Genomic DNA, 20,395 nt, shown 5'->3' with positions numbered 1-20,395 from the left:
GGGGTTTCCTTTAAACACTGTTCAAAAAGCCCAGCCTCAGGGAAACTGGCCTGAGACCGCCTCCTACAGTCCACAGTTCTGTTTGTAAAAATCCTGTGGGACCCATGTGCCTGGAATGTGGATTTAGGAACATTGTGCATCCCTGGCATTGTCAAAGAGCATCAGGTGGTAGCCAGGGTCTGGAGGCATCAGAAGTCAAGCTTGGCAGATGGGCAGAGAGAGAGAAGTGGAGCCTCCCTGAGGGCATCGGATGACTCCTACCTGTGGTGGTTGGCACCTCAGCCACGCAGGGCCTCGTGAGCGTTTGTGGGCAGAAAGAGGAGCAATGCAGCTCGTAACCTCAGAGGAGTCTGAGTAAACCTCGGATGTACAGACCACGTTGCTCTACATCTGAAAAGTATGATTCAGTGGAAAAGGCCAGTTACAGGAGGAAAAGAAGTATCTTTTAAGGGTCAGTTCTGCGCTGGCTTGGGAGGACCCAGAGAGCCCAGAAGTCATGATCCTGCCCAACAGGAGCTTGCAATGGAGTTGGGGAGATAAGATGAAGACACTTGACGTTAGAAGGAGCAATTCTCTGAGGGCAGTAGGCCATATTAACTGCAAGTTCCGTCTCTGGAATCCGGGTTCTTGACACTAATCCCGCCTCCGTCAACCTACCAGCTGGATGACCTAAGGAAAGCTTCTGAACTGCCAGGAAGCTCAGTTTCCTGTCTTCAAATGTGTACATCCGAGTGCCCACCTCACAAGGAGGCAGTGAAGGTCAAGTGAGCTATTCCTGTGGAGCACTTGGCCCATAAAAGGTGCTCGGTAAATATTAGCTGTGGATATTATCTGCTATTCAAAGATGGAATATGCTTAAACTCTAAAAGAATGTGGTATGGCCTAGAGTAACTAACAGTTCAGAGAAACAGAAAATATTGGATTTGAGATGGGCTTGGAAAAATAGGTTGGGATTAAATTAGCGGTGGGGAGGGGCAAAAGCCGTTTCAGACGTGCAAACACTGTGGGAGGACGCGGGCAGGAGCGTCCCTCTTCCAGGCCAGCTTGGACAGCAGCCTGCCCGGAGGAGAGGCGTGGTGAGCATGGAAGGAATTCGGATTAGTTTACAAGGGCAGAGCCTGAAAACTGGACTGGAGCAAATCCAACTGGAGATGATAGAGAGAAGGGAGAGGTCTAATGTGTAAGTCTCTGAACAGGAGAGGATGTGGTGAAGGTGGAGTTTCAGGACGACTAAAGGGGCAAGAACTGCAGAATAACAGGGAGTGGAGAGCCTGGAGGCAGGCCACCAGCTAGGGCCACCTGGCAGTGATCTGGACAATTGGGATCTAAAGTAGTGTAGAGGGATGGATTAGAAAAACACTTACAGAAAACATAAAGTAAGACTTGGTGGCACTCATGGGCACAACGTATACATTTCAGAATATGAAAACTTTAACTAAAAGCGTGCTCAGATATTCTGGCTTTAAGGAACAGAAATGCATTCAAGTTAAATCAAGTAATTAAGATTTGCACATAAGCATGGACCTCGGGAAAAATGAAACAAGCAAACAAAAGGAGGCCTCCGGGAGGCAGTAACTGGAGTCTTTAGTAACCCAAGTGGCTCTGGTAGATTGTGTGTTTCATTTTAATGCTCCAGCAATAACAAATATAATTTTGCTCCATGTGTCTACGTCTCAGTTCTCTCACTTCTGGCCAGCTCCCTCACCCTTCATATATATTTTTTCTATTATCTATACTGTAATGGGGATAATATCTGCAAAATATTAAACTAATATGTTACATTTTCCCTCTCAACTCATATTCTTTGCAGGTTTCTGCCTCTGAAGCTCAGCCATAAGTCCCTAGTCCTATGAGAAAATAACAGGTTTGAAAACCAGGCTTGGATGAGAGAGAGGATTTTCTAAATCTCTTTAGAATTTTAGGAACTAAACTGAATGGGTCAGATTATAGAATTCCTCCCAGGCATGAAGATGACATAATTTCCATCTAATATTATGGCTAAGACCCAAGGCTTGACTAGTAATGGAGGCAGGGTGCTATAATCCAGGTGAAGTGATGGTAAACCTCACCCCTCTAGCCTGAAAGACTGTGGAAGAGAGGCAGAAATGAAGGAAAAGACACCCATTTTTTCTCTTCCTCTTATCTCTTACCTTGAATTCAAACTTGAAAGTCAGTGGGTAGCTTTAAGAGCATCTAGGTGATCTGGGTTACTTAAACAGCATGAGGGTGCTGCTCCGCTCCTCCCCTGAGGCTGTGGAAGTCAACCACTCCTATGCGGCCCTCTGCAGCTCTCTGGGGCAGCTTTTCACAGTAAACCCGGTGGTGCCGTGTGGCAGAAGAGATGAGCTTCCTGATGGGGCTCCCTTAGAGCTCCAGCGACGGGGATTCAACGGAAAGGAAACTGAGGCTTTGGGGAGCTCTATTTCTTAGCAAGAGTGTTCTGATGCTGCTTCAGGTGAAGGGGAGTCACAGCCCTTTAGCATCAGCAAAGGTGGCGTGAGGCCTCATGACCCAGGGAGGGCACCAGTCACTGTTCAAGCTGCAAGGGGCCAGATCACAAGTGATACCAGCCATGAGAGCCAACAGGGCCAGCTGTTGAACAGATGTTCAAGGGTCATGGCTGTAGAGATTAGAGGAGACAAAAGATGTCAAATGGCTTTTGGGCCTCTTTCCCTTCAGGGTCACAAGGTCACTTAAGCCCCACTTGCTCCAAAGACTTCGAGCCCATATTGAAATAGAGAAGGGAAAGAAACAAAATTCTAAAACATGGAGTAATACCTAAAGAAATGTTGAAATTATTACTTCAAGTTAAGAACTACACTGTTTTGTTTTGTTTTGCTTTGCTCCTTATGTTACTCAATGGATTATGGGCTAATGAAAAAGATTAAAGAAGTTATAAATCTAATGAGGGAGCTGTATTTTCTCTTCACAGTGGAATTATAGTTTAGATAAATTTATAACCCTACCAGTAGAGCTTCTGCTCACTCAGTTTCCATTTCCTCAAAACCTCCCTTGAAAATGGTCCATCGTGACTTCCCAACTTTTCAATTGCTCTCTAAATCATTACCTACAGTTTCGTTTCTTGCTATCAAGCATATGATTTGCACACAACTTGTTAGTTCAAGGACTCCGCAGTCAGAGAACCTGCTTGGCTCAAATTGTCCTTTTGAGCCAGGTTGTTTGGATTGAGGTCTGACGTTTGGGTTAGGAAATGAGAGAGAAAGCCGTACTCAGGGGAGGTTCCAGGAAAGCACCTGACGTAGATAAGTTAACAGAATACAGTCAAGTCTTTACTATTTCACCTATGCTTAAAGTCGTGACTGAAGGAGAATTGGGAAAAGTGCCCTGTAAAGGTATAAACATGTTCTATCCTGACAACACGCTCCTTCCTCTGTCTCTCAGATAGGCTTACATAATTGTGACCGAGTTTCTCCACCACCAGGTGAAGAAGCTTAGGGAGTTCTGCAAATTTCACCTCCTTTTCTCATGTGGGGGCTCCAGTCAGTCAATTCTTTTTTATGCCGAAATTTATTTACGTATTTTAGTTTTTCAAATGTTGCAGTTAATAAAATGTTGGAATTATATATTATAAGTAGAATATGATTTTTCAAAGAATTAAAATATATTGAAACAAAAACTAAAAATCACACTACATACAATTTTTGTTTGAAGATTCAGAAGGCAGCTCAGTATTTTCAGTCTTTTTGGGTTAGTCTTATGAAAATCGATTCCTCTTGTTCTTTATACGTTCATCTGAGAGCCTTTTGGTTAACAAAGTCAGTTTATAATTCTGTGTTATGTTGCATGTATTCCAAGTTTCATTCCATCTAAAAACAACTTTGAGGTATCCTGTGATGTATTCCCTACCTCGTAAACATCTTTTTCTTTTTTTTAAATATATTTTTAAATATGTCTTTATTGATTTCAGAGAGATGGAAGGGAGAGGGAGAGAGAGAAATAGAAACATCAATAATGGGAGAGTGATCACTGATCGGCTGCCTCCTGCTCACCCCCTATGGGGGATCGAGGCTGGCCCGCAGCCTGGGCATAGGCCCTGACCAGGAATCGAACCACAATCTCCTGGATCCTAGGTCAATGCTCAACGGCTGAACCATGCCGGCTGGGCTCATAAACATCTATGGCAGGAACTCCACAAGTTCACACCACGTGGGGGTTGAGGTTCATTTAAGGGGAACCAATTGCAAAGCCCATTTCAGGCTCTCTATACTTTAGCCAGAGCCATGGGAAAGCCACAGGAGGGCCCAAAGGATGTCTGGAAATATAGGCGACTGCTGGTTTACTCTTTCATCTGATGTCAGCATAAGTTTAAAGCTGCCCTTTCTCGAGTTTTCATGTCAATGACAAGAGGAACATGCTGATAAGAGGGTTTGGAAGCTGACAGCAGTCTTAAACCTGGGCATTGTTCTCTACTCAGGGGTGTCGATGGGTTGACCCAAGGCCAAACCAAGGGACCAGTGGGCGGGAAAAGGCACAGAAGGCCTCTTTTTCTAAGTCATGCCACTCCTTAGTGTTATATGTGAAAATAATATTCACTTCAGTGTCAGCTGTAATTGTTGAAGATAGAGCCAAATTATACATGAACGTACCCTTTTTATATTTACAGGTAAGGGACAGTTTGTCATTTTGTTCAATGACCCTGTGGCTCATCCATTAATTTATTTTTATTTAACAAGTATTTAGTGAATTTACTATAAGCTGGGCTCTTTGTAAATTGCTATGGTACAAATCTTATTAGCAAGTGTTTCTCCCACCTCAGCCCTGGCTTATTAGGGTATTTGCTTATTTGGTGAGATTTTTACTCCCAGCACAGTTCAGAACCTGAGAAGAGAAGAGGTATATAGGGGGGACATTTCTGAACTGCACTCAGCCCAAGGTGGGCAAAGGGTGGGACCTCTGAGAACCTATAACCAGCTGTTTAACGAGAGATGGATTAAGGGTGAGGTTGCTGGGCCTCTTGCCCAGCACCTAATCATGAAGGAGACTGAGCATTACTGGACACGGAATTAGAACGAACACAGGTTTTTGCAAGAGCTCTTCTCATGGGTTGCGCTGTATGTGTTTGGAAGGAATACTTGGACCAGGGAGGTGGACTGGGCAGGGGCAGAGTGAGATCACCCATTGGGCTGGCTTTGGTAACAGTAAAAGTTAAGGTGTATTTTGTGTTGCTACCCCTCCTCATGGTGTAGCCAGAGCTGAGCTGTTTAGGGAAATAAAAGAAGCTGAGGGCTTCTCAGATATCTTCCCTCTCTGTTTCTTCCCATGCAGCACATAGTCTCTCTCCTCAAACAAGTATTTAAACAATACTTGTTTAAAGGGCTGCAAACTACTGGCTATCCAGGATTCCTGGCTCCATTGGTAAGCATGCTCTTCTTGCTTCTTGCTTCTTCTAGGGCCTACTGTTTGAGTGGCTAGAGAAGGAGAAGGCCAGGAAGCCACACGAGGACCCGAAGAGTGTTTGGAAATGGAGGTGAACCCCCATCCAGTTTCTACCCCTGGCCCTCTCCCGGGAAAGCAGAGCAGCCTCTTTAAAGAACTGATGTGAGTGAGTGTGTCCTTGGCCACCTCTCTTTCCACTACTGCAGCCCCTCTTGCCCTCCAGGCACCAGAGCTACTAGGGTAAGACCCCGCAATGTAGGTCTCCCCTGTGTGGCTCCAGATATCCTGCCTGCCCATCCTCCATCACAATTTAATTGTTACATGTTTGAACCTCTTGGGGCCTCACTAGGTGACTTTTACCAAGATGTACTATAGTCTAAAACCATGGTTGACTATGGATCCATGCCTAACTTCTTCCACATAGGAAGACAGAGAGATGAAAAGAAGCCTGAAAGATAGTTTATTTCAAAGGAGTGCATCTGTCAGGGTGGGCTCTGGACTGACGGAGAGTGATTTGGGAGCCGGTGCACCTGACAGTGGCACTTCAAAACTACAGTCTCGGAGGGGATCAAAGCTTCCCCACCCAAGCCACAGCCTTCTCTCTTCTTTTAGCCTCATGGGTTAAGTTTATCGTCGTTTGCGGTGCAATGCAAACCAGAGGACAGCAGGTCTGTGTGTGTCCCTTCACCCGTTTTTTAATGAATTTCCTCGTATGTTTGTGGGCCCCCCATTTTTAGCAGCATAGAATGATTCTTCATCTTTTTTCATTTTAGGGGATAACACAGTAGTCTTTGCAAAAATGAGTCTTTTTCCCTACTGTGAACAGCAGGTGCAAGGGAATCATAGTTTGGTGAGGACAGGCTGAGGGGTCAGACTTCCATCTACCGTACTCTGCGGGAAGCAGGAGCCCGGGCACTTCAACCGACGGATGCATTTGGCCTCTAAGCCACTGCAAAGATCTTAGTCCGTAGTAGGGTAGTCATCACCTTTCATTTGGGATCCTAAAGTGAACTGGGAGAAGAAATTTGTAAATGTTTTCCATTAATTTCTTATGACCATACATTAGAATTCAAACATATTTGTTTAAGGCCTAAATCCTGTGGACAGTTTTCCCTTGAAAGAGACTTGAGCAAAATGGCTCTTACATGATGATTTACTTGGACCAAAAAGCCCCAGTGCAAAGTGAAATAAAAATCCCTTTGGCTCTGGGGTTCTTCCTTCACCGTGGTGATTCATTTTTTAATTCCTAACAGTCAATCTCCTTGATACTCTAAATTTTATATATATTTTTTTGTTTTTCCTGAGTGGAGAAGTGGAAATATTAAGAATTATAGGCAACAATGGAGAGTGGAGGGTTTTATGCCTTGTTCCTAACAGAAATTTAGCACAGTGTTTAGCTAAAGAGATTCACAAGAAATAAATAAACACCTTTGAGCGCTGAGGCTCTCCTTGGGCATATGCTGGCACAGACCAAAGAAAGAGGCAACATATTTCTTCTGTTCTGCATTTTTAAGAACCTGTTAGCAGCTTTACACTAAAAGCATAAAGGCAGAGACTCAAAGACTGAGAAGTAAACAGTTTGGCTCCAATTTGTTTACATGGATTACTAGGCTTAGTTTCTTTTTTTCTCCATGTACCACTTGATCCTGTCCTTGATCCTCGATAAGGTAAGAGATGAAAAACCTCATTAACTCCAACTGTAAAATTCTAGTTTCTAAAAGAGACTTCAGAATAAGAAGCATCTGGCATTTACTGAGTGAACAAAGCAGACACATATTCTATTATTCAAGTAATTTTTAAACATGAGTTTTATTTGCTGCTATCAAATATAAATATGGAATTTGAAACGGTGTCACACAGAAGCAGATAATATAACTAGTTGTGGGCTATTAAAATTCATTTGGGACACTGAGAAATGTATGTAAGAAATATCTTTCATTTTATAGCAACCTAATTTGTTTAACTTTTTTTTTCTTATGGAATTTATAAAGCCAAGGAGGCTTTATTATACTTCATGATGAAATCAACTTGAATGATCACTGAAAATTTTCAGTCAGATGCTGGGAAAGGAAGGGTTTCTGGGGACAGAGTCCAGCAGCGCTGTGCTGAGAGCATATTGAGGAATTATCTGTTTTCCAGAATCCAAACTATCGAAGAGAATAACTAAAATGAGTTAACAAACTTTACCTGGAGAGAAGACAATGATTACTACACTTTACCAAGCACAGTTCCATTCACAGGCAACAATTCTCTGAGTCTTCACAAAACCAGAGCGCAGGGTACTATCATTCCCTCTTCGTGGGGGTGATACATAGGTGTACTGAAATGTAGGTGGGTTGCCCAGCTGACCTGGCACATGCATCTCCTAACAACAAATCATGTGCTCTTTTTCCCAAACTACAAGGTCTTCCAAGAAAATACCCTTCCACTCTACAGTGGATAATTCATCTTCTAGCTGCATAAATATCGGGATGCTGTTAAGGTTGCCAGATTTAGCAAATAAGAATACAGGACACCCTGTATGTGTCCTAAATATTGACTGGGACATACTAAAAATATTGTTCGTTTATCTGAAATTCAGATTTAACTGATGTCCTGTATTTTATCTGGCAACCCTGCAGGGAGTCGAAGAGGGTTATGGGCATTTGCTAAAAGGGAGGAACCTGAAGGAAAAGGCAGGTAAGAAATTAAAACCCAACAATGAGTCTAGGGTCCAATGAACAGTGTAAAATACATGTAACATAAAATACATGTGCCATCTTAACAATTTTTAAGTGTACAGTTCTGTGGCATTAAGTACATTCACAATGTTGTTCAGCCATCACCACCATCATCCTCAGAACTTTTTTCATCTTGCAAAACTGAAATTCTGTACCCATTAAACATTAACTCCCCATTTCTACCTTCCCTCAACCCCTGGCAACCACCATTCTACATATATAGGGTGTCCTCTCAGTATCCCCTGTCCCTTCACTGAGGCATGTGGGAAATTTTGGATCAGGGATGGGCACACTATGGCCCTCAGGCCAAAACCTGTTTTTGTAAGTGAAATTTTACTGAAACATGGCCATGCGCGTTCATTTAGACATGAACTAGGGCCACTTTCATGCTACAACCGCAGTACTGAGTAGCTGGGATGGAGACTGGCTGGTCCACAATGCAGAGACTATTTACTATCTGGCCCTTTAGAGAAAAAGTTTGGGACTGCTGCTCTAGACCAGTGCTGTTTATAGAACATTCTTCAGTGATGCAAATGTTTTATGTCCATGCTTTTCAACACAGTAGCCATCAGCACTTGAAATATGACTACCATGACCAAGGAACCATATTTTACATTGTATTTAATTTTGATAACTTAAGGTTTTAATTTAAGTAGTCTAATGTGTCTAGTGGTTACCATATTAGACCGTGAAGCTGCGGGGGCCCTGAAAAGCCTTGGGGAGCCAGGAATTCTGCCTTAGGACCTTCTCTGGCCACCCCTCTTGGCTTCTTCATTGTTTCTGGGGCGTGTGTTCACATTCAAGCTCTTTAACCAAAGGTATGCAGCTTTCCTCAGGCAGTGAAGAGAAATGGGAGATTTCTGAGGTCCCGATCCTGCTGTACCTATCACCTGTTTGCTACCCAGAGCCCCCCAGCGTGCCCCAGGGTTGGCTCAAGGATAGGCTGCAAAGAGGAGACTGTAAGTCTTCTTCCCCAGCCACTGGCTCCGGGAGGGGAGGTGGTCTCTCTTTTGTGCTTTGACTGCAACTTTCCTTGCAAGACGCTATATTCCCATCCTCCCTGAGGTCCCATCTGTCTTTTTCCCTTCCCGGGGCCATCAGATGGATGAGTGCAGAGACAGAAACTGGCTTTACTTTAAGGGAGGGTCATCACACGGACACTCTAAAGTACCCTTCTTGATAGGACCGCTACATTACCCTGATTTATATAAGGTAGGAGCTTGACTGTGCTCAGGTTCCACAGCCATCTGCTGAGCACCTAATGTTCCACAGGCCCTCGATCCACTTAGGAAGGACCCAACCTGCTTTCCCCTTTTCTGTCCTTCTCCCCACCCCCAAGCTGACAGCTTCACAGTCATTCCCCTGAATCTGCTTCAGCAGTTTTAGAGGAAATACTTGCAATCTAAGCATAGTCTTTCCTTGAATAATTTACATTTTTCTGAACTATCACCTTTTCTGGAAGGCCTTTCCTGAGCATCTTGCTTAGAACCACGTTCCTCGCCCTCCTGTGACAGCGCCCCTGTCTTCTCCCGGCGTCACTGTCCTCCACAGCAAGAATCACCTGTCAAACTCCAGGATCACCCGGTCAACGAATTTTCTGTCTCCCCCTTCAGAATACAGGCTGCATGAGCGCAGGAACTCTCTGGTTTACTGCTGCATTCTTAGTACACAGAATAGTGCCGGATAGAGGAAGGGAATCAAAGTTTTGAATGAATAAAAACACTGGGAATATACCTCATAGTATAACTTTGATGTTAAAAACAAACCTCACCCTGGCTGGTGTGGCTCAGTTGGTTGGAGTGTCGTGTCATACACCAAAAGGTGGTGGGTTCGATTCTAGGTCAGGGCACATACCTAGGTTGCGATTTGATCCCCAGTTGGGGTGCATGCAGGGGTCAACCATTGATGTTTCTCTCTCACAATGATCTCTCTCTCTCTAAAATCAATTTAACAAATGTCAAAAAACCTCCCCAAAACTCATTCCCTACCAGGGTGATGATAGACAAGTCTAAAGGAAATAAAGGCTATAGAGCATCTCTCTCTTTGTTGCCTTTGTGGGGATAGTGAGAGCAAATGTTATAAAGACCCATGGGTTCCCACCTGCACCATGGATTAAGAAACTGAAAAGTCCAGAAGTGAAATGATGACCTATCTCTGGAAGAGAAGATATGTAAACCCACATGCCCTGTTTCCCAAATTCCTAGGTATTATCATACCCATTCTGTATTTGGTTATAAATACTGTAATCCATATTAATTTCTGAAACTCACTTATTTACCTAAAATTTCAATACTTGTCAACTTCCGGAGGTGTCTTTCATTTTTCAATGAAACAATTAGGTTATGGAGATTTCTTAACTTTCTCTTTGGAATTAACTGGAATGTTTTTAAAATTATATTTCACCTTCACAGCTTTAAGCTGCAATGTATCTCAAATTAGGCTTCTTTATTAAAAAATAAAAGGGTACTAGCAGATAAAATTTCTGAAGGTTTATTTCAAATGAAAAGCACAGCATTAGCCAACAGTATTCTGCATTAGGAAGGCCTCGCTACTGTCATCATTATCAGCAATCCTGAGAAAACTTTGCAATAAAGGCTCTTTTTCTCACCTTGCCAAGAGTGTGTAATTATTTAAAATTTGGAAATCGCCTAACATTTAGTTTAATAAGAATAGTATAGATACCTTATTCTGGTAAAGTGATAGGAATCTCTATAACCTCGTCAGATGGAAAGTAACGGCTTTGACAGTACAGGAGCGGGGAAATTGGGAATCTGTGGAATCACTTGTGTAGTAGTAATTACAGATTGTAAAGCACTGATTTGGTTTTAAGAGATTCTGGATGGGATTTTATATGAGGGCATACTTAATATCAGGGTAGTTAACCCGGGGAGGAACAAGTCTTAATAAGCTCCTGGATATTTTCTTGCCATGGAGAATTATATGAACACATTTCCTCCAACAATCCCCTGATTTTATGTAAGAAAAGCCTATGCAATATTAACGGCTCAAATCCAGTGCAAATATTTGAGACAAATTAATATTAAAGGCAGGTTTATTTACTACCTCCAACTTGTATTTTGTTTGAATGAGACAGAGATGGCATAAGTAGCTAGTTTAAGGATGTCCTTTTATTTCTCAGCTTTCTCATCTGTAAAATGAAGCAGATAAATGGTCAAGGATTGCAATGATCACAGACACCTGGCATGTATTTGCGTGAAGCCTGCTGCAGGGCCTAAGCTAACAGGGAGTTACTGAGGATTGTGGGGAACCAGGACACACAGGGTCTTTCTTCAGGCATTAAGATTCATAATTGTAAAACTCTTTGCTGTCCATAGGGCCTGGGTTTGGTTGTCAGACCTTTGGCTGGCTGCCTCTGGAATGAATGATTGCAACGTACAAAAAGTCATATTTGATGAGGCTATATCTTTTAGGAAATGGCTTTTGATGTCAATCTGTGCGAATCATTGCCTTTCAGCTCCAAATTTACCCATTCTGCTTGCTCTGTGAAAATAGAGCTGGGCCCTTCAGATAATTTTCCTTTGCTAGTTGGCACAGGTTAAGCTATGTTAGTAGGCGATGCTGGAGAGACATTTGCTTCCTACCAAGAGCTCTCTTTGTGGGCTCCTGCACAGCTTCTCCAGTGTCTGGCTCCTGCAGGTACACAGCTCTCTAGCGTCTGGCTCCTGCAGGTACACAGCTCTCTAGTGTCTGGCTCCTGCAGGTACACAGCTCTCTAGTGTCTGGCTCCTGCAGGTACACAGCTTCTCCAGTGTCTGGCTCCTGCAGGTACACAGCTTCTCCAGTGTCTGGCTCCTGCAGGTACACAGCTCTCCAGTGTCTGGCTCCTGCAGGTACACAGCTCTCCAGTGTCTGGCTCCTGCAGGTACACAGCTCTCCAGTGTCTGGCTCCTGCAGGTACACAGCTCTCTAGTGTCTGGCTCCTGCAGGCTCACGGTTTCCCCAGCAGCCCGCTCCTATAGTGCCTGTGACTCCTCAAGCATTTGGCTCCTGCACTGCACTGCACACAGCTTCTCTAGTGCCAGCTGCTGCAGTGCAGTGACTTCCCAGTGCCAAGCTCTGCATATAGGTGATTTCTCAAGCAACTGGCTCCTGCAGCATGGCCGCCTCTCCAATGTCCAGCTGCTGCACGGTGCAGAGCTTCTCACCCAGCTTCTACACGTTGGGCAACTCCTCAAGCCTCTCCCTACTACAGTGCACACAACTCCTAATGCCAGGCTCCTGCAGCGCAGTGTGGCCAGCAGCTCCTCCAGGGAGGCTTTAGGCACCCTTATAGCAGAATACCTCTGGCAAGACACCTCCCTGTGAACAGCTCCCCGACACCCTAGAAGGGGATTTCCAGTGAGTTCCACTGGTGTGTCATCACAGTGACTGCTCTGGCATTCTGCGAGCCACAGCCATGCCTTCTAACAAGCTCTGCATCTCAGCCTTGGGTGGAGGGGCTCTTTTCTTGAGTGTTCTGTTTCAGCACTAAGGGTGGTGGCTGATCTTATGTTTGCTGTTTTATATTCCTCATAGTCAATCCCTTGTTACTCTAATCTATTTCTATAGTTAACAATTCTTTATATTAAGCCTTCCCTTGTTCAAATTTCTGTGCAGTTTCTGTCTCATGAATGGACCCACCTGAACTATCCTGGAGCTTTCAGCAGCTCTCCCATTTATGTTGGTGTCATTCATATAGGGCATCCTTACCCACTCCACAGAAGATATCTCTACCTGTCCCGTCCTAGAAATCAGGCATCCTTGCAATATATGCTGATCTCTTGACTTGAGTGAAGAATCCAACCCATTTAGTAGATGAGATAACTGAGAGCAAGAAAAGTTACACGATTTCCTTATGATCACACAGCTAGCTAATTATGGAACTGGGACTAGAACCCCAGCCTCTCGTTTCCCAATCTGGTGCTCCCTCTCTCTGCCATACTCACACTACTCACCAACAATATTAATTAAGCAACTATTGGCATATGGTTCTATAAGTTACTCAAATTATAAAAATTTGATCCTAAATATGCTTCTCATAGAGTGGGCAGGGTTTGGAAAAGAGAGTAGAATTTAGCATCAGAGAGACCTGGCATTGACCTGAGGGTCCTGGGGCAAATGGACAAACATTGTTGTAAAATGAAAATATCTGCATTACAAGGTTGTTGTGAAGAGGAAACAAGATCACATATATGACTCACCTATCATCATCAGACACATTTAAGGGAATGAGGCAAATAAAAAGGCAATTCGATTATGCTGAATGCTTTTAATTTCACTCAATTATTTCCCTACTTGCACATTTTATTCGACTTTTAAGATTATAAAAGGTCATGATTTTATTTACAGTGACACAGTTACATGATTTTACACTGAGATAAATGGGAAGTGCTAGGTGTGTCTTTAAGAATAAAGGTATTTTTTATTTTTTTCCTTAGCTTTATTGAGGTATAACTGACAAATGAAAATTGTATCTATTTAAGTTGTACAACTTGATGTTTTGACACACATATACATTGTGAGATAATAGCCCTAATCAAGCAAGTTAACATAACAATCACCTCACATAATTACTACTTTCTTTCTACCTTTCTGTTTTGATGTGGTGAGAACACTTAAGATTTACCCTTTTAGCAAATTTCAAGAATTCCATGCAGTATTGTTAACTGTAGTTAGATTGCTGCATATACAATCTCCATAATTTATTCATCTTGTGTAAATGAAACTTTATACCCCTTGGCCAACAACTCCCCACTTCTATCCCCCTTTCCTAGCCACCACCATTCCACTCTCTGCTTCTGAGTTTAACTATTTTAGAATCTACGTAAATGCGATCCTGTAGTATTTTTCTTTCTCTGCCTGGCTTATTTCATTCAGCATAATTTCATTCAGTTTCTCCCAAGCTGTTGCAAATGGCAGGATTTCTTTCTTTTTTAAGGCTGAATAATATTCCATTGTATGTACATATATACCACTTTTTTTATATACAATCACCTGTCACTAGACATTTAGGTCGTTTTCATATCTTGGCTATTGTGAGTAGTGCTTCAATGAACATGGGAGTAGAGACATCTCTTCCAAATCCTGATTTTATTTCCTTTCAATATATACCCAGAATCTCATGTATATTTTAAGAAAAAAGCTTTTCCAATATTTTCTCCTCTACCTGCCCCTGTGTGTGCTCTTCAACGATGAGTGTTCACCTAGCAGAGAAAGGCCCAATGAGTTAGAATGTGTCAGTGTCGCTGAGAGAAGGGGAGCTGCCTGCTGCCTGATTCACTGTTCCTGCACATGACCAGTGTAGGTAAATGGAAAGCTAACTGCATTCGGCAAAATGTATCACGGGAATCACTCCCCTGTTTGCACAGAGCCAGCCAGGCTGTTCATTGTAAGCCCCGTCTGTGTGTGAGAATCTGACTCTCTGGAGCAGAGCCTTGCTTAGATACAATACAGCCACATAAATGCGCCTGGCCGGAGCTCCACTGCTCTTCTGGAATCTCCCTTTCAAAGCTTTTTTATTTGACTAAGAGATTCGGATTCCAGTTCACATTTCTTTATTTGCATGTTCCTTAATTAAAAAAGAATTAAACACGTTAAGATAATAAATGGTATTAAAATAACAATTGCCATTCTTTATTATGTGCTTATAAATCAGGTATTTAATATTTTTTTAAAAATTTTATCTTCCCAACACTCCTGCATGGTAATTACTATTATTTCCACTTCTAAGAAAAAACCCCACAGAAAACTAACGTTTGGAAAGATGATGAGCCTGCCCAGTGATATATGGGTCCATTTGTCTTAAAAATAATTATCTTTTCAGTACACCATATTGCCTCTGAAGGTGCAATTTGTTAGTCTACCATTTTGAAACAAGACAACATCCATATTCTGTGATAGAATTGTGCTTACTGTTTCTTTCTGCTTCCAGAGCCAAGAGTATGGCTTTTCTCTAAATACAATGACTTTCCATTTATCCACACGCTGATTACACTCAAGGACAATGCATCATTTGGTAGATTGTTGGTCTATTCTTATAAATCCTGATGCTCTTTTCTCTTCAAGCTTATTAAGGCCATAGCTCTCTTTCTTAGCTAGTTCAACTCAAATCAAAACTTGCCAAACTCTGCAATTTTCTTTTCCAACTTCAAAACAGAATTGTGACACTTTCCCCCAAATCCCAGCCTCTGCATTTTATTTTCCAGACTATGCTCTCATCGGTGTGGGAATGAAGAAGGGATTAAGGCAAAGAAGTAGAGGATTAGAATTAGGCTTGGAACAGCTTTGCTTTTTGTTCCCCTGACCCTCCCCTCACCCCAGCAAAGGAGAGAGAGCCAGATTCTGACGAGAAGAGGGAAGGATGTCCAGGAATCTGGGCTATTTGTTAGAAAACCACATGTTGTAACATTTTAAAATTATTGCCTTAAAGGCATTTATTTAAAAATATTTTCAAATAAAATGTGATGTTAAAAAATGTAGTGTGCCGTGCTATGCCCTATTCTAAATGTTGATTTGCTGTGTTGTCGTAAGTCCAATGAGTTAGAGACATAGAAACCAAGCATTACCAGGAACATAAAGGCATAGATGCATTCTCATAAAAGTAAATTACAGAATATAGCAGAATTCCGTGAAATGCTGATATTGGAAAGACATGGTCATAAGTCCAAACACTGCTTGTGTCAATTCCTTAGTGCTTAAGAGAAACAGAGGCTATTTTTACCACTTAACAAAAATCAAGGCTTGAGCCCTGTGCCAGTATTCTTTAAACTGAACTATGTTTTTCTTTTGCCTGAGGACCAAGTCAATTAAAAAACTCCTTCTCTAACTTGTACAGTATTATCTTTGCTTATTAAGCAAAGTGTGTGAAAGTAACAGGGGATACTGAGTCACATGGACAGCTCTTCTAAAGTAGACAAAAGGCTACTATGTGAAAGTTATCATGGGTGAGCTTTGAGATATGAAAGGGCTAACCCTGGTTTAGAAATGATAATGTCAGCTCTAGAGCTGATGCCATTGTGACCCAGGGAAGATCAATCTTGGAGTCGACCCTCAGGCCAAGGCAGCTGTGTTTGCAGGATGCTCGTTCCTGGCCCTGGCCCTGGCCCTGGCCTGCGGGAGGTGGGGACTAGACCCGAAACCTATGCATTAGACTGGGACCTTGGAAACCGCTGGAGTAGTTATACATACATAGATCATGTAATCTAGAAATGTACACTTGAAGCCTATATAATGTTAGTAACCAATGTCATCCCAATATATTTAATTTTTTTAAAAGTAATAATTTTTAAATGTGCCACAGAAGGATATCCGCCAACTTTAGGCTAGTGGTTATCTCTGGGGAGAAAGGAAAACTAATCTAAAGGTAAGGAAGGCCTGGCCGGTGTGGCTCAGTAATTGAGCACCAACCTATGAACCAGGAGGTCACAGTTCGATTCCTGGTCAGGGCACATGCCTGGGTTGCGGGCTCGATCCCCACTGCAGGGCATGCAGGAGGCAGCTGATTGATGACTCTATCACTGATGTTGCTATCTCTCTCTCCCTTTCCCTTTCTCTCTCTAAAATCAATAGAAACATATTTTAAAAAATAAATAAAATTAGAGAATTTGTTTTAAAAAAATAAGGTTAGGAAAATAGACAGGGCTTTAATGGATTCTTTTTTTTTTAAGTCTGTATTAAATATGGCAAAATGTTAGCAATTATTAAATTTGCTTGGCAACTACACAGGCATCTGTTACAGCTTCACATTTGTATGTTTGAAATATTTTATAATTAAAATTTACAGAACACTAACATAAAATATTCACAGAAACACCAACAATCATCACAACTGAAAATGAAATGCAAATCCAAGGTGAAGTGTTGGAAGGGATCACACTTTCAAAATGTCATGACATTCCTGAGGTGAGGCATTAACAGAAATGTGAATATGATTATGGTTATGTACTCAAGGTTTAATACTTCTCCTGAAAAAAATTAATGTTTAACTCAAAGAATTGCACCAAGTAGTGTTAGGAGAGTACCATAAAGGGCACTGTTACCTGTCACTCAGCCAAACTCAAGTTAGAATCAGTCAGCTTTGAAATTTTGTGAGTTTCTGGGCTTGGAATTCACCAGCTCCACAATGTATTAGCATTATTTTCCCATCTGAGCTCTCTTGAGCAGCAGCAGTAATAACCTCATCTTTATTGTTAGGGGTTAGGACTGAACCTTCTTTGACTTCCAAAGAAAACAGCTCCTCCTCTCATTTCAGCGTGAGGTTTGTCAAACTCACAGAGCTTCTTTCCAACTGATTTCCCTGGGTACTACACGTTCCGGTTGGGGCTCCTTCATCTGGTGCTGAAAAACAAACGCGGGCTTTAATCTCCAGGGCATGAAGTCACCGGAGGGGGTGACCCACAGGCAGTTAGGAGACTCTCAGCCCAGTACTTTTAATCCCCTTTTCAGGGGCCTCTCAGGAGCAGACAGTGCTTGCTGCAGGCAAGGCGTTGAATCAGATCCAGCTTTTTGGGTAAAATCATAGGGAAGTGGTAAACTTGAGATGACTTAAACTGTAAATTAAAGTGTGTTTGAGGAACATTTTAAAGATCAATTTAAATTTTGGCAATGAGATGATTTTAAAATCAGCATTAGGTCTAGCCTATCATTTTGATGGGGCTATTTTCTTCCATAGCATCCATATAACATCCCCCCACCCCATGGCTTAGCTATGCACCCCTTTTCCATAAATGAATGAAATCAACAACCCTTAGGACCAGCAGAGTGAGGTGTTGCAGAGACACTTCTCAAGTCCCAGTCCTACTTCACCTTTAAGATCCAGATCAAATTCCCTCCTCTTGCTGATGCCACTCTCTTTGGACGATAATCTTCTTTAAAGAACCCCAACATTTAAAAACAGTGGTGAGCCCTGGTTAGTGTAGCCCAGATGGTTGGGCATCGTGACCTGCACTGAAATGTTGCCTGCTCGATTCCCCGTTAGGGCACATGCCAGAGTTGGGGGTTCAATCCCCGGTAGGGGGGCATGCAGGAGGCAGCCAATCAGTGTTTCACTCTCACATGGATGTTTCTCTCTCCCTCTCCCTTCTCCTTGCTCTAAAAATCAATAATTTTTTTTTTTAAGAACAAATAAATAAAAAATAAAATAAAATAAAAACAGTGGTAAAATAGAAAAAGTTTCATTGGTTTTGTGGGCAGAACTAGCTCTGAATTCTGGTTTTGGTTAGCTCACTGTAGGATCTCACACACCTCATTTCACCTCTCTGGTTTCTGATTTCCTCTGCTGAAAATTGAGAAAATAACAATACCAATCTCACAGGGTTGTTGTGGGCGTAGAATAAGATCGTCCAGAGCCTGGCCTGGTGTAATGCTGAGTGGATCACTGTTGTTACTGGCATTCTTCTCCATGCTCTTTAAATTATTTTTGCTTGTCCTTCAGATTTTCATTCCAAGTTGAAAGTGATTGTTTTGAACTTAGAGACGAGCTTTTAAATGTTATTTCTTACTGGTATTGATTCAAAATATCATGCTTCATTTCCAATAAAATAGCTTTTCTTGAATTTTTGTTTGATTTTCTGTGCCTCACATTTCCTTTTCTCAAACGTCATTAAGAACAGAAACATTCTAAAAATTGATGTCACGCATATTCAGGAGCTAAGTGTTTCAGTCTTAAGGGCCCCTGTTGACCACACCACCCGAGGCACTGCTGACCTTGGCTTCTCAGAGGGGCCTGTTTGCTCATGGAGGCACTGGGGTTGGTTAAGGTCAGCCACTGGGGAGCAGGAAGTTTAAGCTTTGGTCACATTGTGGGGATCGTAATCCCAGGAGGAAAGGTCACCAAAGCAGTCAGAGCAGTTATAAATAAGTCCTTTTCATTTGGAAGTTTCCAGAACGATGACCTTGAGAGCAAGGACCATTCTTTTACATCATTATGCAACTTTGAGCATGAGTACATAGTTGGTGCTTAATAATCACTTACTGAGTGATAAGTGTGACATCTCCTATGTGGAGTCTCCATTTACCTCAAAACAGACTATTATGGACTAAATGTGTATATTGTAACTAGTGTAGCCTTGTGTTGGCCTTTTTTATTTTCTAATATAGCAGAAATATAAAAAACTGAAAGCCACTACGGCCCTGACTGAGATGTTCTGGTGCAAATATGTGCAAGTAAAACCACATAAAGCTAATAGTTCTCTAAATGTGATACTTTTCTGTCACCTCCATGCATTTTCACAGTGTTTCCTGGGCCAGGAGCACAGGCCTCTCATATTCACCCACCCCTACTCTCAGCAATATTTTTCAGGACTACATCTTTCCTCAAGACACAACCCAGGCATCCCATCCTTCCAAAAGTCCCTGTGCCTCCCACTCTTGGTTCATGGCCTCTCCTCTGAGTTTCATAGCACCTGTCATATTCTTTACCACTCGCCTCTCTCCCCCATTACAGAGTAAATTTCTTTAGGGCAGGTGCCTCTGACTCATCCTCTTTGTGTTCTCAGTGCCTGGCACAAGGTAGATGTTGAGGCCCTTACAGCAAGGTTCCAGGAGCCCCAAATTCCTAGCTATGGCCCTCTTCATGGTGACAGGAGCACTGTTTTAAGGGATGGGAATGGTTCTAAGTCTATACAAGTAAATCTCACAGATTCAACAGAAAGCAAGCCAACTAGGGAGAGATGCAAACACCACCCAGTTGCACTCCAGGACTCTGATCACTTTTCTTCCACATTAAAGGATCAGGGGCAAAATCACTAGGTAGAAAATTATCATGGGAGTGAGAATATGAAAATGTTGGCACCATAGAGGAAGTGATGTGTTTTGTCTTAGACCAGACACTGTGAAGCATGGATTTAGTGGAGCTAATGCAGACCCTGCTGATCTTATGGCTGTGCTGAGTCAAGGGCTCTCTCTGCCTGGCACACGGCCTTCATTCACAAAACACGCAGTGGCTGGGCCTGAGTTTGCCTTGTGTACTTCTGTGTTGCTCACTTTCTAAAAATGAGACCTCTCTCCATTCCCATCAGGTGACTGACCTTCTGCCATACAGTCAGTGTGGAAAAGAAGTGTTGAGCAACAACCTACTATAAGAGCAGGATAGATTCTTGAAAGGATTGAAAACTAGGGAAAATAATTTCAGAGTGTCAAGAAGACACTAATTAGCACTCTACTTTCATAGACTGTACAAAGCTATTCTTCACTTCACCCAAATGACGACCACTTGCCTTAACATCCTCAGGAGTTGTTATATAAGGTCCATAAAAAATTACTAGTGTTCCTTAGCACTG

The sequence above is a fragment of the Miniopterus natalensis genome, chromosome 8, assembly GCF_054644295.1.
Source record: "Miniopterus natalensis isolate mMinNat1 chromosome 8, mMinNat1.hap1, whole genome shotgun sequence".
In the NCBI taxonomy this organism is placed as follows: Eukaryota; Metazoa; Chordata; class Mammalia; order Chiroptera; family Miniopteridae; genus Miniopterus; species Miniopterus natalensis.
This window is presented reverse-complemented; position numbering follows the sequence as displayed.